The 23,640-nt window shown below is 43.8% G+C and overlaps 1 pseudogene; it reads right to left on the reverse strand.

Annotated features, from left to right (window-relative positions):
• Positions 1 to 4,837: 4,837 nt before the first annotated feature.
• Positions 4,838 to 23,640, reverse strand: part of LOC123482692 — a 40,231-nt pseudogene continuing 21,428 nt past the window's right edge.

Here is a 23,640-nt window from a genome sequence, read left to right on the forward strand (position 1 = left end):
GACGCAATTGGAACAGCAGTTTATTTTATTGAAAAATTGCAGCGCATTTTTATACTTTACAATTTTTTTTATTATTTTTTAAATCATCTCGCGGGCCGGATTAAACCCGTTTGTGGGCCTGATCCGGCCCGCGGGCCGTACGTTTGACACCCCTGCATTAGAGTGTATAGTTTGAGAAACAGATGCCTCACAGGTCTTCAACTGGCAGCTTCATTAAATAGTACCCGCAAAACACCAGTCTCAATGACAACAGTGAAGAGGCGACTCCGGGATGCTGACAGAGGCAGAGTTGCAAAGAAAAAGCCACATCTCAGACTGGCCAATAAAAATAAAAGATTAAGATGGGAAAAAGAACACAGACACTGGACTTTTTCTTTGCAACTCTGCCTAGAAGGTCAGCATCCTGGAGTCACCTCTTCACTATTGACGTTGAGACTGGTGTTTTGCGGGTACTATTTAATGAAGCTGCCGGTTGAGGACCTGTGAGGCGTCTGTAGTTTTTTTTATCATATGAGAAAAAAAGATTCCATTTTATTTGGAACGGCAAGCCAGACAAAATTAAACGGGCATATTTATTTAATTAATATGAATTTGGAGGACAGAAATTGTTAACTATTAAAGCATTATACCTATCACTAAAGCTTCAGTCATACAAAAGTTATACTTAAATCCGAACTGGTTATCCAGCAAATGAGTAAGATTATCTCACCCCATGTTCAAGAATGGCCTTTTTCCCTTTATTCAGATTACAACCTCTCACTTTCAGTTATTTGAAAAGGAAATAATCTCCCAAATATCACTATTTCTAAAACAAGCCACAGAAAGTTGGTTGCAATCTCAATTTTATCTTCCAGAAACGACAGAACAAATAATGCAAGAAATATGGTGGTTAAACTAATTGATAAAAAAACATTATTCTTTGAAAAACTGTTTAAAAAAGGTATAATCTTTGTAAATGATATCATAGGACTGGTGGAGTTATGTCACACATGCAGCTAACAAAAATATATGGAAATGTCTGCTCTACCCAAAATTACAACCAAATAATTGCAGCATTACCGCAAAAATGAAAGAGGAAAGTGGAAGGGGGAAAAAGTAAGGAACTTGTCAGTCGGCCCTGCATTAAAGAAAATGATTGGTTAAAGAAAATTGTGATAAATAAAAAAGTATACCAGTTTCATTTAAGAACCAAATGATTGACAGCCATCTCATATAGATTGCAAAATAGTTGGGAAGAGATCTTTGACGTACCGATTCCATGGCACATGGTTTATGAACTGATACGCAAAACGACGCTGGATTCAAAACTTATAATTTTTCTATTTAAGTTATTATACAAAATTCTTGCTACCAATAGAATGTTATTTATATGGGGGATACAATCTTACCAGCTCTGCAGATAGTGCAGATAGCACTACTGGGTGATCTGAAAAGTCATAGTCAATCGATCAATAATATAATAATACTTTTAGCAAAAAAAATGTTTTTACATTTACAGTCTGTAGAAACAATGAGAATAGAAGGGTTCAGAACTTTTGTGAAACATAAAATATATGGCAAATAGAAATCCAATATGGATTGTGTTAAGAGATAGATGGGAGGGGTTGAATGGAGCTGAAGGTTGGGACTAATAACAACAAGATAACTAATGTAAAATATAGCTCAGTTGGTAGAGCATGGCGCTTGCAACGCCAGGGTTGTGGGTTCGTTTCCCACGGGGGGCCAGTATGAAAATGTATGCACTCACTAACTGTAAGTCGCTTTGGATAAGAGCGTCTGCTAAATGACTAAAATGTAAAATGTAAAACATACTGTGTCCATTATAGGTTATAGGTTGAGAGCTTTTGTGAAAGAGCACAGTTTTACATGCAAGAAAAGATATGGAATATAGAAGCAAACCGGATGGACATCATGAAAATGATTGGAGAGGTTGAGGGTAGAGGAAGTTCAGGAGTAAAAACAAACTAAATAGAACTATTGTAAAATTGACTGTGTCCATAAAATGTATATAGTATGTATAAACTGGAAGTAGAGACCTAAGCATTGTTGTTCACTAGTTTACTCCAATTAGGGGAGGGGTGGTGGGGTTGGAAAGTAATAAAGGATTTATTTATTTATTTTAAGGATATGTATATATATGTATGTATATTTATTTATATATATGTATGTATATGTATTTATATATGTATGCATGTATTTATATGTGTATGTACGCATGTATGTATTTATATATATATATATGTATGCATATATATATATTCGCAAAAAATATATATGGGGGATTTGAAGTGATGCAGACAATTACATTGATGCAATATTAAAGCTGATCTACCCCCTAAAAATACAATAACAAAAAATAACACTTGACATGAGATCTTCTCTAACCATTACAGGGATATACACTGAACATAAATATAAAAGCAACATGTAAAGTGTTGGTCCCATCTTTCATGAGCTGAAATAAAAAATCCCAGACATTTTCCATACGCACAAAAAGCTTATTTCTCTCAACATTTGTACATACATTTGTTTACATCCCTGTTAGTAAGCATTTCTCCTTTGCCAAGATAATCTATCCACCTGAACTTTGAAATTGTTGCATGTCCGTTTATATTTTTGTTCAGTATATATGGCTCTGAATATATACAAAAATACCTCCCCCACAGGCATTCCTGTCTCTTCTGTAAATCTTATATCCTTGTATTGCTACTGCTGTACAATCAAATAAATTATCTAAGTTTGTCTCAGAAATGGCCAATACGGTGTATTTGGAAAGTATTCAGACCCCTTGACTTTTTCCACAATTTGTTCCGTTACAGCCTTATTCTAAAATGGATTAAATCGCTTTTTTCCCTCATCAATCTACACACAATACCCCATAATGGCAAAGCAAAAAAAGGTTTTTATAAATTTTAGCAAATTTACAGCAAATAAAGCACTGAAAAATAACATTTACATAATTATTCAGACGCTTTACTCAGTATTTGTTGAAGCACCTTTGGCAGCGATAACAGCCTCGAGTCTTCTTGGGTATGACGCTACAAGCTTGGCACACCAGTATTTGGGTAGTTTCTCCCATTCTTCTCTACAGATCCTCTCAAGCTCTGTCAGGTTGGATGGGGAGCATCGCTGCACAGCTATTTTCAGGTCTCTCCAGAGATGTTCAATCGGGTTCAAGTCCGGGCTCTGGCTGGGCCACTCAAGGACATTCAGAGACTTGTCCCGAAGCCACTGCTACATTGTCTTGGCTGTGTGCTTAGGGTCGTTGTCCTGTTGGAAGGTGAACTTTTGCCCCAGTCTGTGGTCCTGAGCGCTCTGGAGCAGGTTTTCATCAAGGCTCTCTCTGTACTTTGCTCCGCTCATCTTTCCCTCCATCCTGACTAGTCTCCCAGTCCATGCCGCTGAAAAACATCCCCACAGAATGATGCTGCCACCACCATGCTTCACCGTAGGGATGGAGCCAGGTTTCTACCAGACGTGACGCTTGGCATTCAGGCCAAAGAGTTCAGTCTTGGTTTCATCAGACCAGAGAATCTTGTTTCTCATGGTCTGAGAGTCCTTTAGGTGCCTTTTGGCAAACTCCAAGTGGGCTGTCATGTGCCTTTTACTGAGGAGTGGCTTCCGTCTGGCCACTCTACCATAAAGGCCTGATTGGTGGAGTGCTGCAGAGATGGTTGTCCTTCTGGAAGTTTCTGCCATCTCCACAGAGAAACTCTTGAGCTCTGTCAGAGTGACCATCAGGTTCTTGGTCACCTCCCTGACCAAGGCCCTTTTCCCGCGATTACTCAGTTTTGCCAGGCGGCCAGCTCTAGGAAGAGTCTTGGTGATTCCAAACTTCTTCCATTTAAGAATGATGGAGGGCACTGTGTTCTTGGGGACCTTCAATGCTGCAAAATAAATGTTGGTACGATTCCCCAGATCTGTACCTCGACACAATCCTGTCTCTGAGCTCTACGGATAATTCCTTCAACCTCATGGCTTGGTTTTTGCTCTGACATGCACTGTCAACTGTGGGACCTTATATAGACTTGTGTGTGCCTTTCCAAATCATGTCCAATCAATTGAATTTACCACAGGGATGTTTCTGTTGGGAATCAAGTTGTAGAAACATCTCATGGATGATCAATGGAAACAGGATGCACCTGAGCTCAATTTCGAGTCTCATAGCAAAGGGTCTGAATACTTATGTTAATAAGGTATTTCTGTTTTTTATTTCTTAATAAATTTGCTAAAATTTCTAAAAACCTGTTTTTGTCATTATGGAGCATTGTGTGTAGATTGATGAGGAAAAAATGTAATTTAATCAATTTTAGAATAAGGCTGTAACGTAACAAAATGTTGAAAAAGTCAAGGGGTCTGAATATTTTCCGAATGCACTGTATATGAATGTTATTGATTTACCTTTATTTCTAAGGCTACATACTGTATATTAATATGTTAGTTTTTTTGCCCTTTCCTGGATAGCTTATCAGCGATAGACATAATATGGAAAATAACAAACAAAGTGTTGCTAGAGCTATGTAGTGGAGGAAGTTTGAGCCCTTTTGATGCTCAAGGAGTGATGTGAGACGTCAGCAGTTGAAGAGGGCAGGCGGGAGTAGAGGAGGCTTGGATGAATGTAATGGGGGCTGTGGGACTGGGAATGGGGACTGGGAGCAACGTCTCCACCCTGGACAGACTATAGAGGAACTACTGTACAGTATGTGAATACTGCCTTCACTTCAGGAGTGAACTAAGAGGGATGTTTCTGTTGGGAAAAGTGTCTATGTGAGTGTTACGATTGGTTAAGAGTGACCAATGGGTGGGATTTCAGGGTCTCTGTGAGTGTTCCTAATGGTCAGGAGTGTCTGAAGGGGGTCTGTGTTGAGGGGTCTCTGGACAATGACAGCGTTGGTTAGGTCTGCCTCCTCCAGACTTAGCCCCTCTTCCAGGAGCACTCAGAAAGGAAGTGAGGTGGTCAGGATGAAAGGCCTATCTTCTGACAGCACTGGACATAGTCGTGAATGTCACTGACCCTGAGGAGAACACAACACGTAGAGACAGAGATGAGCTCACACATACAGACACATACAGCGACTCATGCAGCCACACAAACATGCTCAAAAAATTTGCATTTACAAAGATTATTAGTAAATACTAATGATCACTTATTAGCATATTGTGCCTCTGAACCACATGACAGGAAAATAGTCAAGTATTTCCCCTACAAAACATTGGTCTCTTTATCATCTACACGCCATTGCTCCCTATACCAGTGGTTCCCAACCGGTGTGCCGCGGCACACTGGTGTGCCTTGGGAACGCTCAGGTGTGCCTCTAAACTTTTCCTAATCTTGATTTTTTTTATTTATTAACACTCACTTATAAACGTGACCTGTGGAATGCACATGGAAGTTTTACTTCAGAACACTAGTGCTGGTCAGATAATACATTAAATGGCACATGGTTACATCTGTATCATTGTTTCAAGTCCAGTGCACTCAGGCTGTTGTTACATTTGTATCATTTGAGGGGCGCGCAACACGAGCAAAGTCATTTGTATCATTTTACTTTGTCTGTGAAAATCATTAGCACAGGCAAGTCTGATTAGGCTTAGCCAGAGTGATTTATTTCTTATTATAAACTGGGTGGTTCAAGCCCTGAATGCTGATTGGCTAACAGTCGTGATATATCAGACCGTATACCACGGGTATGACAAAACATTTATTTTTACTGCTGTAATTACATTGGTAACCAGTTTATAATAGCAATAAGGCACCTCGGGGGTTTGTGGTATATGGCCAATATACCATGGCTAAAGGCTGTGTCCAGGCACTCCGCGTTGCGTCCTGCATAAGAACAGCCCTTAGCCTTGGTATATTGGCCATATATCACCGCCCCCCCCCCCAGGCCTTATTGCTTAAATATATGGCTCTGGGCTTAGCTATACCACAGCCTCTGCCATAGAAACAAACGGAGCATGTCTTTGTGTCCTTGGTTTTCTTTCTGGGCAGATTCACAGGACGCTTTTAAAGGGGTACACACAAATTAACCATCATGAGTAAGGAACTATGAAAATATTTCAAATAAATCCTATTTAATCCATAAAAAATGTTATTTGCAGTCTGGATCAGATACGATGGAGGTCATTACCACTAAATAAATCAGAATTTTATATCCCATCAAGGTGTGCCACAGTTCCAAAAAGGTTTGGAACCACTGCTCTATACCAACATAAATCAACATAATCTATTATTGATATGAAGCCCCATATACTCTATTCGAACATCATACAGGATGCTGAGCTCTGGGTTTTCTTCTCTCCCCTCTCTCTCAGCTAACCCTGTTACATAATAAACGCTGCATCGGAGTTATGCAATTTTATAGATTTACGATGTCACCAGACAGCGCTCACATCAGGTTTTCTGCATGTAGCAGGCCCCATGCAGCAGGAGATAGAACACATTAGCTCGAATTAGAATGTAAAGAATGGACATACCGGTATGCCTTCCCCTCACAACCATTATGGAACTTTGACTTGAATTGGAATGTCTGTTCTGGGAATTCTAATTATATTATATAACATGATGCCCCATGCTCGGGGATAACATGGCCCATGGTGCACTCTTAACCTTGGTAGGATGAAGAATCATTACATCATCTTCCACATTCATGTCTGCTTAATCGCTTAACATTATGGTCAGAAGGATAATCTTAAAAGCCCTGGCTTATTCCGTGTACTGGGTTTATAAGAATCATGGATGTAAGGATGAACTGCTTAGAGAGGGCACTCTGGGACAGACCCATTCCTGTACAGTAGGTTCCTATACAGTTAACAGTATATGAGGGGTTATAACAGTGTAATATCCACCTTTCTGATAGGTTGAACCTCTGCACCAGCCTCCTGCCGTCTGCAACCAGATCTGCAGAGAGGTGACAGGGAGGCTGTGGTCCAGTGATAGGGATTGGGGGGAACTCCCCCTCCTCGTGCACCGATGGAGAACGGACCACCACTCTGGGAGAAACACTGGACATACACGCACAAAAGACATTGCAATTTGGATGAGAGTGTCCGACAAAAAAATAAGGTATTTTTTCCCAATAGCTCTCAATCTATCCAAAGCTGGTCCCCAAAACTGTATGGGGTCCTAGTTCAACTCCTAATACAGCTACAGACTTAGAGCAACACTTAGTGGTATAATATGGTCCCCAACTACATCCAGACGCAGGCGGGCTGATTCTTTCTTGAGCAGATGGTCGGGGGGCCGGAACATGATTATAAATAATTTGTACACAAAAACATAATTTGATTAAATTGGGATACGATCCTGAATTAAAATCACTTTGAGCTGATTTCCTGGTGATTTTACTCTCTTTTATGCCCAACAATGAAATTTCATTTGTTTTTATAAAAAAACATTAATTTTTTTGTTCAGAAAACTTGCGGGGCCAAATAAAATCACTGCCAGTTGGGAAACCCTGCATTACATCAAGTAGATATACATCAACGAATAGATTGTACAGAGAGAATATAACAACGAAACGTGTAGATAAAAAGGGCAGGGAAAAGGGAGGGGGTGGAAGATCAGTATCAGGAAAAAAGCTAGAACAAGTATTCACCGGCAGGACATTTGATCAACTAACGTGGTATTATAAAGTGTGAATAGTTGCCATACCCTCGTTTGATGGCTTCCAGGAAATCCTGGTTCTCCTGTACAGAGTACCTCCTGAACTCCTAATTGTTCAGGGTGAAACTATCCTTCCACAGCCTCACAACAACCTCCATCTGGAACAACCACCACCATAGGCCAACCACAGGCATCAACAGGGTGAATCTTTATGAGTAGAAATGAAATCTAATTTTATTGGTAGCGTACACAGATTTCTAGCTCCAACAGTGCAGTAACACCTAGCAATAATAAATAAATAAAAATTAAACACGCACATAATCCAGAAGAAAAAAATATGAAATTAAGAAATATCAGAACGAGCAATGTCAGAGACCGGAATATAATTATATATAGATATAATGTACATAAATCTCTGTACCCCACACATACAATTATTTGTAAGGTCCCTCAGTTGAGCAGTGAATTTCAAACACAGATTGAACCACAAAGACCAGTGACATTGAATATCCCTTTGAGCATGGTGAAGTTATTAATTACACTTTGGATGGTGTATCAATATATCCAGTCAGTACAAAGCTACAGGTGTCTTTCCTGACTCAGTTGCCGGAGAGGAAGAAAACCGCTCAGGGATTTCACCACAGGAGGTTGGTGGCACCTGAATTGGGGAGGACGAGCATGTGGTAATGGCTGGAGCGGAATCAGTGGAATGGTATCAACTACTGACCCTATTACGGGGGCTGAGTCACCGGCTTACTAGTGCTCTTCCATGCTGTTCCTAGGAGGGGTGCGTCTCTTGAGTGGGTTGAGTCACAGACGTGATCTTCCTGTCCGGTTTTGCGCCCCCTCGGGCTCGTGTGGTGGAGGAGATCTTTGTGGGCTATACTCAGCCTTGTCTCAGGGTAGTAAGTTGGTGGTCTGTTGATATCCCTCTAGTGGTGTGGGGGCTGTGCTTTGGCAAAGTGGGTGGGGTTATATCCTGCCTGGTTGGCCCTGTCCGGGGGTATCGTCCGACGGGGCCACAGTGTCCCCGACCCACCCCTGTCTCAGTCTCCAGTATCTATGCTGCAATAGTCTATGTGCCAGGGGGCAAGGGTCAGTCTGTTATATCTGGTGTAATTCTCCTATCTTATCTGGTGTCCTGTGTGAATTTAAGTATGCTGCCTCTAATTCTCTCTCTCTCTCTCTCTCTCTCTCTCTCTCTCTCTCTCTCTCTCTCTCTCTCTCTCTCTCTCTCTCTCTCTCTCTTTCCCTCCCCTCCCAGAGGACCTGAGCCCTATAATCAGGACTATCTGGCCTGATGACTCCTGGCTGTCCCCAGTCCACCTGGTCGTGCTGCTGCTCCAGTTTCAACTGTTCTGCCTGCGGCTAGGGAACCCTGACCTGTTCACCGGACGTGCTACCTTGTCCCAGACCTGCTGCTTTCGACTCTCTCCCTCTCTACCGCACACCTGCTGACATTTACTCCTGAGGTACTGACCTGTTGCACCCTCTACAACCACTGTGATTATTATATTTACATTTTAGTCATTTAGCAGACGCTCTTATCCAGAGCTATAGTATAGTATCTTACTCCTATAACATCCTACTCCTATAACATCCTACTCCTATAACATCTTACTCCTATAACATCCTACTCCTATAGTATCTTACTCCTATAACATCCTACTCCTATAACATCCACAGATGCTATTCATTTTGTTTGCTCAACCAGACCTGCTGTCATGTGATGATATGAATTATTATATGAACGTTTGATCATCTTGAAGAACAATCTGGCCTTAAAATGGCCATGTACTCCTATAATCTCCACTCGGCACAGCCAGAAGAGGTTCCTCTCTGGGTTTCTTCCTAGGTTCCTGCCTTTCTAGGGAGTTTTTCCTAGCCACCGTGCTTCTACATCTGCATTGCTTGCTGTTTGAGTTTTTAGGCTGGGTTTCTGTATAGCACTTTGTGACATCTGCTGTTGTAAAAAAGGGCTTTATAAATACATTTGATTGATTGAACTACGTCAAACACATAGTTACCATGTGTTTGATGCCATTCCATTGGCTCCATTCCATCCATTATTATGAGCCGTCCTCCCCTCAGCAACCTCCACTAGATTTCACCATGAGGCCAATGGTGACTTTAAAATAGTTACAGAGTTTAATGGCTGTGATAAGAGAAAACCGAGGATGGATCAACAACATTGTAGTTACTTACAATATTAACCTAGTTGACAGAGTGAAATGAAGGAAGCCTGTACAAATAAAAATATTGCAAAACAAGGCACTAAAGTAATCCTGCCAAAAATGTGTCAAAGCAACTAACATTCTGTCCTGAATACAAAGCATTATGTTTGAGGCAAATCCAATACAACACATTACTGAGTACCACTCTCCATATTTTCAAGCATAGTGGTGGTTGCATCATGTTATGTGTATGCGTGTAATTGTTAAGGACTGGGGAGTTTTTTTAATTAATTTTTTTAGGGGGTAGATCAGCTTGAATATTGAAGATAGACTGTAACTTCCATCAATGTAATTCTCTGCATCACTTCTGTCAAGGTATCTGATGCGGATGTGGTGTGGAATCAAGTGCAGGACACAGGAGATAAGTCAAACCAGACTTTACTTGAAAAGACAAAATAACAAACGGGTCTAAACCAACCCGGAGGCGAACAATACGCAACAGTGCGTAAAACACCGAAACCGACTGTGCACGAAAACAACAGTGCGACGGTACACACTAGCGTCTGGCCAAAAATGAACAGCACCAACAGACAGGTGAAAACAATTACACACAACACATGACTAACAAATGGAACACTTATAGGGTACATAATTAACACTAACAGGGAACAGCTGTACGAAGAAAACAAAACCAAACAAACATCGAAAACATACAACGGTGGCAGCTAGTACTCCGGGGACGACGACCGCCGAAGCCTGCCCGAGCAAGGAGAATGAGCAGCCTCGGCCGAAACCGTGACAGTACCCCCCCCCCCCTTGACCCGGCCTCGGGGACGACCAGGAGGACGCGGAGCAGGGCGCGCGTGGTGACCCCGGTGGAACTCCGACAGGAGAGACGGGTCTAGGATGTCCCTCCGCGGCACCCAGCACCGTTCCTCCGGGCCGTACCCCTCCCACTCCACGAGATACTGGAGACCCCCCATCCGATGTCTCGAGTCCAAGATGGACCGCACGGTGTACGCCGGAGCCCCCTCGATGTCCAGTGGGGGCGGAGGAGTCTCTCCTATCTCACCTTCCTGGAGTGGACCAGCTACCACCGGCCTGAGAAGAGACACATGGAACGAGGGGTTAATGCGATAATCATTAGGCAGTTGTAACTTGTAACATACCCCGTTCAATCTCCTCAGGACTTTAAAAGGCCCCACAAGCCGCCGACCCAGCTTCCGGCAGGGCAGGCGGAGGGGCAGGTTTCTGGTCGAGAGCCAGACTCGATCTCCAGGTGCGTACACCGGCCTCTCACTGCGGTGGAGATCGGCGCTCACCTTGTGTCGACGGATGGCCCGCTGCAGATGGACGTGTGCAGCGTTCCACATCTCCTCCGAGCGCCTTACCCACTCATCCACCGCAGGGGCCTCGATCTGGCTCTGATGCCATGGTGCCAGAACCGGCTGGTACCCTAACACACATTGGAAAGGGGTTAGGTTGGTGGAGGAGTGGCGGAGAGAGTTTTGGGCCATCTCTGCCCAGGGAATATACCTAGCCCACTCCTCCGGCCGGCCCTGGCAATACGACCTCAGAAACCTACCCACATCCTGGTTCACTCGTTCTACCTGCCCATTGCTCTCCGGGTGGTACCCCGAGGTAAGGCTCACCGAGACCCCCAAGCGCTCCATAAACGCTCTCCAGACTCGGGAGGTAAACTGGGGACCTCGATCAGACACTATATCCTTGGGTACCCCGTAATGCCGGAAGACGTGGGTGAATAGTGCCTCAGCGGTCTGTAGGGCAGTAGGAAGACCCGACATTGGGAGGAGACGACAGGCCTTAGAGAACCGGTCCACAACGACCAGTATGGTGGTATTCCCCTGAGATGGGGGAAGGTCTGTAACAAAATCCACCGAGAGGTGGGACCAGGGTCGTTGTGGAACGGGCAGGGGTTGTAACTTACCCCTGGGCAAGTGTCTGGGCGCCTTACACTGGGCGCACACCGAGCAGGAGGAGACAAAAACCCTCACATCCCTGGCTAACGTTGGCCACCAGTACTTAGCGCTAAGACAATACACTGTCCGGCCAATACCCGGATGTCCAGAGGAGGGTGACGTGTGAGCCCAATAAATGAGTCGATCCCGAACCTCGAGCGGAACGTACGTCCGACCCACAGGACACTGTGGAGGGCTAGGGTCGGTACGCAACGCCCGCTCGATTTCAGCATTGACCTCCCACACAACCGGTGCCACTAGACAAGACTCCGGTAGTATGGGAGTGGGCTCAACGGACCTCTCCTCTGTGTCATACCGCCGGGACAGGGCGTCTGCCTTACCGTTCTGGGACCCAGTGATGTACGTGATTTTAAATACGAACCTGGCAAGAAACATGTTCCACCGAGCCTGGCGAGGGTTCAGTCTCCTAGCTGCCCGGATGTATTCCAGGTTCCGATGGTCAGTCAAAATGAGGAAAGGGTGTTGAGCCCCCTCAAGCCAATGCCTCCACACCTTTAGGGCCTGTACCACGGCTAACAGCTCCCTGTCCCCTACGTCATAATTTCGCTCCGCCGGGCTGAGCTTTTTAGAGTAAAAGGCACAGGGGCGGAGTTTAGGTGGCGTGCCGGACCGTTGAGATAGAACGGCCCCTATACCGGCCTCAGACGCGTCCACCTCTACCTGAAATGGTAAGGCGGGATCCGGATGCGCCAGCACCGGAGCCGAAGTAAACAGGCCCTTCAGTTTCCCAAAAGCCCTGTCCGCTGCAAGCGCACCGGACCCCCCTTCAGAAGAGACGTTATGGGAGCTGCCACCTGTCCAAAACCCCGGATAAACCTCCGGTAGTAATTCGCAAAGCCCAAGAACTGCTGCACCTCTTTAACAGTGGTTGGGGTTTGCCAATTACGCACGGCTGACACACGGTCCACCTCCATCTTCACCCCTGACGCGGACAACCGATAACCCAAAAAGGAGACCGACTCCTGGAAAAACAGACATTTCTCTGCCTTGACATACAGGTCGTGCTCCAACAGCCTCCTCAACACTCGACGCACCAGGGCTACATGCTCGGCTCGGGTAGAAGAGTACACCAGAATGTCATCAATGTACACGACCACACCTTGCCCCTGCATGTCCCGGAAGATCTCATCCACGAAGGATTGGAAGACTGAAGGAGCATTCATCAACCCGTATGGCATGACGAGATACTCGTAATGACCCGAGGTGGTACTAAATGCTGTTTTCCATTCATCGCCCTCCCTAATGCGCACCAAGTTATATGCGCTCCTGAGATCCAGTTTTGTGAAGAAACACGCTCCGTGCAATGACTCCGTCATAGTCGCAATCAGAGGGAGTGGATAACTGTATTTCACAGTAATCTGATTGAGACCACGGTAATCAATGCACGGGCGCAACCCTCCATCCTTTTTCTTCACAAAAAAGAAGCTCGAGGACGCAGGGGAAGTGGAGGGCCGTATGTATCCTTGTCTCAAAGATTCGGCTATGTAAGTCTCCATAGCCCTTTTCTCCTCTTGAGACAAAGGATACACGTGAAGCCCGCGGGAGCGCTGCTCCTGCCTGGAGGTCTACTCGCACAATCCCCCTGTCTGTGAGGGAGGCAACTGCGTCGCCCTCGGTTTACTGAACACAAGTGCCAAATCCCCATATTCAGGGGGAATGTGCATTGCGGGCACTTGGTTTGGACTTTCCACCGAGGTCGCCCCCACGGAAACACCCAGACATCGCCCCTCACACTGAGCAGACCACTCCTTGAGAGCCCTCTGTTGCCACGAAATGGAAGGGTTATGGGTACTTAACCAGGGAATTCCCAGCACCACCGGGTACGCAGGGGAGTCGATCAGATATAGCTGAATAGTCTCCTCATGACCCGTGGTCCCTAATCAACCCCGATCCCAACGGGCGGCTATCTAATGCATGAACGGGAAATGGAGCGTCAACAGGAAGGAGGGGAATCCCTAAATCTAAACAAAATTTCCAATCAACAAAATTCCCAGCTGCGCCTGAATCTACTAGCACCTTATGCTGGGAATGAGGTGCAACCTGTGGAAAACTTACAGGTATACAAAAATGCACAACAGAGAGCTCTGGGTAAGTGGGGCGTTGATAGATTAATTATTAATGACTAATTATTACACCCTGAAACTGTGTATAATGTGTTAGAAATGTGTGAATGTAGGACCAGTAAAGGCTATGGCATTGAGCCACTATTTAGCAATGTGAGTAAGAGTTAGGCCAGACAACAAAGACAACTGAGAAACTAAGATAAAGAGGCCTCCCAATTTAGGGAGGGGAGAAACTGTTATGAAAACATGGTGCAGAATATTGTGAGAACGGCAATAACTGAGTAAAGCAGGGAGTAGGATATGTGTGTGTGTGTGTATGTATGTGTGTATGCATGTGTGTATATGTGTGTGAACTGAAGGTCAGTAGAGCAGTTTTAGAGTGGAAAACTACAGCCCGCCTACAGAGGGAAGGGATTTATTTTTGTATGACGTATGAGTATAAAAGATGGACTCTGAAATTGTGATGGCAGAATTCTCAATGAATAAATATCTCTGACTATGCAGACCGGGACTCTGGCCGTTACTTAAATCCCAAAAGACTTACAACCTTTTGGGAGACGCACAGAGACACTAAAATAGTTTGTTAAATAATTCACATAACAGCTTGGTCCTTCTGAGCCGGACTCCAATACCCTGTTTCTGTCATTCCAGGTAACTCTGAAAACCGTTGACGGGCGAATGATACATTCGTAAATAGAAAGTCCTGCCCTTTGACATTAAGGGTTAAAACAGGCCAGAGGACACCTGATTAATGACAGAGACGGTGACGGAATCCAAACCTACATTGAATCTCGGCTGCAAGGATAAGGTCAGTAGTCTTTATTCATTAACTTTTTTTTTTTTTTTTTTTTTTTTTTTTTTGGGGGAATGGATCAGCTTAATATTGCAGATAGATTGTATCTTCTATCAATGTAATTGTCTGCATCACTTCCAATCCCCCATGTTTTTTTTTTTTTTTTTTTTTATATATATATTTTTTTTATATATATACTCCCCTTTATTACTTTTCAACCCCACCATCCTTTCCCTACTTGGAGTAAATTAGTGAACAACAATTCCCAGGCCTCTACTTCCGGTCTATACTTACTATCTACACCTTATGGACACAGTTAATTTTACAATAATTCTATTATATATATACATATATATATACATATACATACATACATACATACATACATACATATCATTATTATTATTATTATTATTATTTATTTATTTTTTGCTCCTGAACTACTTCTACTCTCAACCTCTCCGATCGTTTTCATGATGTCTATCCGGTTTGCTTCTATATGCCATATCTTTCTAACTGTGCTCTTTCCCAAAAGCTCCCAACATACAGCCTATATACTTATTATGGACACAGTATGCTTTACATTATTAGCTATCTTTGTTATTATTTGTTGTTATTTGTTATTAGTCCCATCCTTCAACTCTATTACAATACCTCCCATCTATCTCTTAACACCATCCATATCGGATTTCTATTTGCCATATATATTTCAACCGTACTGTGATGTTTTACAAAAGTTCTGAACCTTTCTATTCTCATTGCTTCTACAGATTGAGAGTTAAAAATAAACAGCTTTGCTAAAAGTATTATTATATTATTGATTGATTGACTATGGCTTTTCAGATCACCCAGTAATGCTATCTGCAAGGTTAGTTCCAGGTAAATATTGCAATCCTTTAGCCATTCTGGACCAGTGTCCAAAAACAAGCTACAAATGGACAGAACCAAAACAAATGGTCCAATGATTCCGTCTCTTCACAGCAAAATCTGCAGAGCTGGGAAGATTGTATCCCCCATATAAATAACATTCTATTGGTAGCAAGGATTTTATATAATAATTTAAATTGAAAGATTCTAATTTTTGAATCCGTGTCGTTTTGCGTGTCAGTTCATAAACACTATGCCATGGGATCGGTACATCAAAGATCTCTTCCCAACTATTTTGCAATCTATATGGGATCTATATTTTGCAATCTCAATTTCACCAAGTTTATTCATTAACTTGGTGAAATTGATTTGAGGACTTGCTAAAATATTGAAAAGTAGCAAATTGATCAATGCGTAGCCATTTTAAGTGAAATGTGGGGTTGACTGTCAGGAATTATCAAGATTACATTGTGAGGATAGACTCCTCCGTAGAGTAGGAGATAATTCTGGGGGACTAGTCAACCTGGTGGTGGGTCCGTAATGATTCACAGTAATAGGCCATTACCAAAAGAAACTACCCGGTGTTGAAATAGAAGGAACTATTAAAAGTACACCTATGGGATGTAACCTGTAAGAGATTATTGAACAGTCAACAAATAATCTGGGTTAAACAAATACAAAAAGTACACCAGAAGGAACTAAAGTAGCATGTGTGAGAAATAGAATATTAGTAAAGTCAAAAGTCACAAACAACTGTAGATTTTGCTGAAACTCTATCCGTTCTGGAGCCTTATAAACTCCAGGTTACCGATACAACACCAATAATCATGTAAGGTTGTATACGTGTGAGACCTAATGTTTGCTCAAAAGTCACATGAATAATTCCAGGTGGTTGTATAGAGGAGGGAGAACCCATTCCTGTTGTATGAGACTGTCAGGAATTATCAAGATTACATTGTGGGGATCAATCCCTCTGTAAAAGTATGAGATAATTCTGGGGGACTAGTCAATACTACATATACAGGGAGAGGTGGTTGTATAGAGGAGGGAGAACCCATTCCTGTTGTATGAGACTGTCAGGAATTATCAAGATTACATTGTGGGGATCAATCCCTCTGTAAAAGTATAAGATAATTCTGGGGGACTAGTCAAGATTACATATACAGGAAGGGGTGATTCAAGGTGTTGTTGTGTGAAGCTATTTTGAATTACTTGTTAAATTGACTTGTTATATAGAAGAGGTGGCTAAGGGATTTTTAACAGTACCAACCATGGGGGGCAAATCCTCACAAGAGGTCCCAGAATTTACTGGGGACGAGAAATGCTTGATGTAATTAAAATGGAATCCAGGGATAGAAGAAATCTCCATTATGTAACCAGGTGGAGGGAGAGGTATGGTTTTGAGGGACGTCTAGACGCAGATAAACTCGAATCCATGCTTAAACAGATACATAAGGTGTGTAAAGGAGAAATAAGCAGTGAGAGAGAGAGAGAGTAGGAGGGGGCCAGTACCCACTGATAGCCTTACCTAATCTATTGGCGGGGAATGAAAGGGGCCCCAGCAACCTTAGATGTATACAGTAATAATAATAATATGCCATTTAGCAGACAGGCCATGAACACAGAGGACGTGGCCAGAGCGGTAGAAGGAATGACCCACCCCGAAACAGGAATAGTAAGGTTTGGGCTGCCGTTAGAGGGCAGTGGGTTTCAGGGGATGCCCAGAGGACACTTTGCCATGGGCCGATCACGGAGAGTATGTTGGGAAAATAACTGAATTGTGTAATAGCCTCAGAGAGACATGCAATCCATCATGAGCAGAATAACAGACAGGACAGAGCCAAGAAAGAAGGCAGGAAGAAAAGAGAAGTGAGTGAGAGGGAAAGAGAAGTGAAGGTTGAGGTCTCCGTGCCTCCCCCAGAGCAGAGGGCAGAAAGGTTATATCCAAACTTGGCAGACCAGGCATGGAGAGAAAATCCAGATGATGAATACGTAGGGAGGAGAAGGAGAGTGCAGGGGAATAATGTTGCCCCCACCGGCCCCACCTCCCTATGAGGAAGAAGGGGCTGGAGGAGGAAGGGAAGATGAAGGTGAGGAAGAGCCAGAGGTAGAGGAGTACGGGACAAGGGCAGAGAAAGTCAGACAGGAGAGAAAAGAGAGAAAAGATAGAAGAGAGAGAGAGAGAAGTCCATCCCCCAGCTTTGAGCGTGAGGAAGAGGAAGATAAGGCGTGACTAGTCCTTGAGGGAGAAATAGTAGACTCTAGTGGGGGGAAGACTAAGGAACCCTTTGATCCAAATTGTGAGGTGTTTGAATGGGCTACTATTGACTTAGCACTTCAACAGGAACAGAAACCTTATTTGACATTGACAGTAATGGGTATAAAAATTAAATTCCTTTGTGATACGGGAGCCTGCAGTACAGCAACCTGTGCAACAGACAAGCCAGATGGAGTCAGGATTGATGGGGAGAAAATCATAGTGCGATCTGCCTCTGGTCATCAATTTATTGAAAGGTTATCAGCCCCAATAACCCTAAAACATGACCAATCAGGATGAGAGGCAACCATACCCATCCTGATATCTAAGCTGTGTCGGGTAAATTTACTAGGACGTGATGTAATGACTAAATTGAATGTGGCTGTCATTTCCGCTGAGAGGGGAATGAAAGTACACATAGTCAGAGATAATATGGTGGTCTGTGGGGAAGGGGAGCCATGTTATTGGTATAGGCAAGATTTGTTAAGGGGGGGAATAACTGATATTCCCCGAACCTTGATGGAACTTGCTGATGATGTAGTACCAGGCCCCACTAAAATGTCCCCCGATGACCTACACTGTACTCTCTGGTATAGCAAACACCCAGGTCCAGATGCAATCTATGAGGAAGCATTATTTAAAACCACAGAAAGGACTATAGCCTTGAAATGGTTTCACTATGACAACACCCACGCAGCAGTGGAGGTGGAACTAGGGCCCCAAAGTTCAGGGAAAGATGGAGCCCACATGTGTCCCTAGCAAAGGAGCCAGCAGAGTACTGGAAAGACATGGGCCAGTGGGTATCCAAGGGTAAGAGGATCACTGATTGGGTCAATATTGTGAGTGGCGATCAACACAGCCCATCCACAGATAGTACATTTAGATGAGAATGGCAGATGCTGAGGAGAGGAATACCTGTTGACAGAACAACAGGAGTCAGACTTAAAATAAGTTCCAGAGCATTTGTGGTCCCGGGGTCCAGCAGACGTAGGATTAATAAAAGGGGTAATTCCAGTACAGGTGATACCCAAATCTAATCATAGCCATATCAGAAGCAATACCCTATGAAATCAGAAGCAATAAAAGGTTTGCAGTTTACCAAGAGCAGATTGGGAGGGACCTTGAGGGAGGGCCAATTCCCGGGGAGATTGTGAGGCCAGAAACAAAGGTGCAGTGTCCTATAAATCACAGTCTGCTTTGTTTTTTTCAGTTCTGCTCGGAGTACATTTGATGATGGGGTTTTGTGTTGAATTAGAGACAGTGAGACTATTAGTCAATACCTAGGAGAGAAGAGAGGTTACGGTAGCAAAGACAGACAAGAAGGAAATGGTAATAGTGGAGACAGGAGTGAGTGGAAGTGTTACAATTGTGACAAAACGGGACATTTTGCTAGAGAATGTGAGGAACCGTGTAGTTACTGTGCAAGGAAAGGGCACCAGTTAAGAAACTGTAGGCAGAAGGGGAAGAGAGAAATCAGGAGTCCTCATGACCTGGCTGTTTGGTTGTTGTTTTTTAATTGGGGTTTTCAAATAAAAAACAACACACCTAGTATGATGTTTATAAAGCCTTGTTGTTTCAATTTTGGGGGGTTTTCAGCAGGTCAAGGGTGATAGGTCTTAGGCACACAGTGAATTTTATGGAGTTTTTTAGGTTTTGGCTGAGTTTGGGGTATATATGATTTCTTATGAGAATGAATGTCATGAGGATTAATGAACACTTGGGATAAGTAACATTTATTAAATATTTAGAATAATGGTAATGTTTGGTATACTATGGGATGGAATTTCAATTGCCTCTGAACTCTGTTTTAACTTTTTGGTGTTAATTAATCATCCACACTGGTAAATTCTAAAGGCATGAGAGGAGGACTTTAAGATAGTTTATTTTACCAATAAATAAAAATAAGGGATGGCAATTGGATGATAAATTACCAATATTACCTAAGTGATTGTTAGGTAGGTGATAATATTGACACATGGGCAGTGACATGTGTCAAAAGGAGGGATGGATGGTAGAACAGATTAGACAACACTTTGTTGCACATGGGATGACTAATTATAAAAAAAAGATGTGTTATCTGTGCTCAAAATAATCACCAGGGCAGACAAAGGGCACCTCAGGGTGAGTATCCTCCGGCTAAGTACCCTTTCCAGCAATTGGAAATGGATTTTATAGAGTTATCACGGAGTGAAGGGAAGAAATTTAGAGTAACCCCAGATGAAGATGGGTTATCCCCCTTTGAGAAAGTGTTTGGAAGACCTTACAGAATGCCACAGTTGGCAGGACCAGACAGGCAGACATAGAACTAGAGAGCACCCTAGCAGAACACGTGAGAAGGTAGTTTATTAACCACACCTGTATGTCAGAGGTTTTGTGCCCCACAGGTGAACTAAAGGAGAAGGTGACCCACTCTATCTAACCAGGATACTAGGTGTGGATCCAGTCCCTAAAGAAGAAAAACTGGAAGCAGGCCTGTTGGGAAGGGCCCTACCAAGTCCTATTAGATCCACCTGGGTGCATGTCACACACGGCAAAAAGGTAAACCCAGTTACACCTGACGAACAAACACAGAGTTAGGAGAAAGAACCGATCACCACTAGGGCTCGGGGTTTGGCTCTTAACGAAGATTCCCTTACCCTGTCTGATCATCCCTGTGTGAGTTCGATAGAAGGTGAAGCAATGGGTTGGCCTCTGGCGTCTGACATGTTCTCAGGGCGAGGGTGGGGATTCACAGGTCTCCCGACGGTAGGTAGCTGTCTGATTGTGGGGGCCATATTCCTAACACACACGGACCCTCCTGTTTCAGCCAGAAGTGGTAGTTAACCTAACACAAGTTGAAAAGGCATAGGAGACAGCTAGACGTAGGGAAAGGGAAAATACTAGGGACTTTAGGGAAGGACATCACCATATGTATGTCACCATGTACATCCTGGGACTATGTAGTTGCTTATACCAAGCGGGGGGGATATGTCAATCTCCATACACAGTTTAGGGACAGGTGTAGTATTGTGAAAGTAGGGAATTATCAGAAATGGCAGTGCGACCCATATGAGGGTAGGTACTGTCTGAAAGTCTGAATTATGCTAAAACAGATTACAGACCTGACAAGTGAGATATCTTCTTCAACTGGGGCACCCTATAGAGTAAACCTCTCTGAGGGAGGTAGTGAGACAGTGCAAACTATAGACCTGAAGGAAGTAGTACAGATGGAGACGGAGTAAATAGATTTTAACCTGTGGTTGGAATGGATTCAGTATACGGTCTAAAGAGGACTGTTATGCCTGTAGGACAGCCAAACCAAGGTTAACAACTACTCCGTTCCCCTTGACAGGCTTTAACTCTGTGTCAGGTTTATCCTCCATGCAAGCCACCTGGGAATGTGGTGAAAGAGTCTTGTAGTAACTTGCGCTTTCTGTATCCCCTGATAACAAAGTCACCCCGACCTAGGTTGCCTCCGTTTGAAGTCTCAGGGGATTCTTATTATTGTTTTTCTAGGACTAGTAAGGATAGGATACAGGGTAGGGCATCTTAGCTCCTGCTCCCACACAGAGAATGTCACACCTAAAGAGACCATGACTAATCTCTCCTCTTTGTTGCAGCCAGAGGATTTTAGGAACCAAAACCAGGCCCGTGCTGACATCTGATGGTTGTGTGGTGATAACAGATTGTGAACTCACCTACATATGCAAAAAATCAAACGTGTCAGAGACTGGTGAGTTGTCACGTAGAAAGTAGGACCTCCTCCTGGGATCCTTTGATGAAAGGATATATATTGATGGGATAGCAGTACCTCGAGGGTTCCAGAACAATTTAAAGCTAGGAATCAGATCGCAGCTGGGTTTGAATCAAGTATTTTCTGGTGGTCAACAATTAATAAAAACTTAGATTGGATGAATTATGTTTACTATAACCAGCAAAGATTTATAAACCACACTCGTGATGCAATAAAGGGATTAGCTGAGCAGACAGTGGCAACTAGCTTAATGACATGGCAGAATAGAATAGCTTTAGATATGCTTTTGGCTGAGCGGGACGGAGTTTGTGTTCTGTTTGGATCTATGTGCTGTACTTTCATCCCCAACAATACAGCACCGGACGGGTCCGTGACCAAAGCGCTTCAGGGACTCACCACGCTGGCGAACGAACTGGCTGAGAACTCTGGTATTGATAGCTCCATAAATGGTTGGTTTGATAACATATTTGGTAAATGGAAAACTATTGTTGTAACTATTCTGGGTGAAGTTATAGCTTCTATGGGTATACTTGTTCTTTGTGGATGTTGTCTTATTTCCTGTGTCTGAGGGTTGGTGAGAAAAGGAGATGGAGAAGGTGGTTTCCCAACAGATGGTGAGATACGGCCCAATACCAGACTCCGACCTAAGGAATTAAGGATATGACCTACCAGGCTTGGTGGAGGACGACGACGATCCAGATAGTTTGAGACTGGATGTTTTCCTAGAACTATAAATCTCTAGTTTAAAATATATTGTAATGATCTTTTGTGTATTAAAGTCTCGTTTTAAGTATGATGTACTAGTTACCATTGCTAAAAAGTAACGTTACGCTTTTAATCATGGGGTAACACTGATGAACCTGTAATGTTTTTATATGCAAACCATCTTATATACTTCAATGAGTGTGATTCATTTCTATAACAACATATATGTTGTATGTGTGTAATATTTAGTCAAAGGGTGGAATTGATAGATTAATTATTAATGACTAATTATTACACCCTGAAACTGTGTATAATGTGTTAGAAATGTGTGAGTGTAGGACCAGTAAAGGCTATGGCATTGAGCCACTATTTAGCAATGTGAGTAAGAGTTAGGCCAGACAACAAAGACAACTGAGAAACTAAGATAAAGAGGCCTCCCAATTTAGGGAGGGGAGAAACTGTTATGAAAACATGGTGCAGAATATTGTGAGAACGGCAATAACTGAGTAAAGCAGGGAGTAGGATATGTGTGTGTGTGTGTATGCATGTGTGTATATGTGTGTGTATGTGTGTGAACTGAAGGTCAGTAGAGCAGTTTTAGAGTGGAAAACTACAGCCCGCCTACAGAGGGAAGGGATTTATTTTTGTATGATGTATGAGTATAAAAGATGGACTCTGAAATTGTGATGGCAGAATTCTCAATGAATAAATATCTCTGACTATGCAGACCGGGACTCTGGCCGTTACTTAAATCCCAAAAGACTTACAACCTTTTGGGAGACGCACAGAGACACTAAAATAGTTTGTTAAATAATTCACTTAACAGGCGTCTACTCACCTGGGAAGGCTCCCCAGTGCGTGGCCTGTTGTCCCCTCCTCCTGGAGACCCTCCCCAGCACCTGGCCGCAGTGTGCCCTCCACGGCCACAATTGGTGCAGGGGACAGCCCCCCTCGGGCTCCTTCTCCTCCTCTCTCTAGCGCCAGCACCCCCGAGCTCCATAGGGCTCGGCTCGGAGGTGCTGGAGGATGGAATGGACGGACCCCACTCGGGACGTCCACGGGTGGCCAGCAGGGTGTCAAGACGGATGGACATGTCGACCAACTGGTCGAACGTGAGGTTGGTGTCCCTGCAAGCCAACTCACGTTGGACATCCTCCCGTAGACTACATCGAAAGTGATCGATGAGGGCCCGTTCATTCCACCCTGCATCTGCCGCTAGAGTCCGGAACTCCAGTACGAACTCCTGTGCGCTCCTCCTCCCCTGTCGGAGGTAGAATAGACGCTCCCCCGCCGCTTTCCCCTCAGGTGGATGGTCGAACACGGCCCTGAAGCGACGGGAGAACTCCGCATAGGAGATGGTGGTGGCGTCTATCCTCCTCCATTCTGCATTGGCCCATTCCAACGCCTTGCCCGTGAGACAGGAGATGAGGGCGGAAACGCTC

Source organism: Coregonus clupeaformis, chromosome 36, assembly GCF_020615455.1.
Source record: "Coregonus clupeaformis isolate EN_2021a chromosome 36, ASM2061545v1, whole genome shotgun sequence".
NCBI classification, from domain to species: Eukaryota; Metazoa; Chordata; class Actinopteri; order Salmoniformes; family Salmonidae; genus Coregonus; species Coregonus clupeaformis.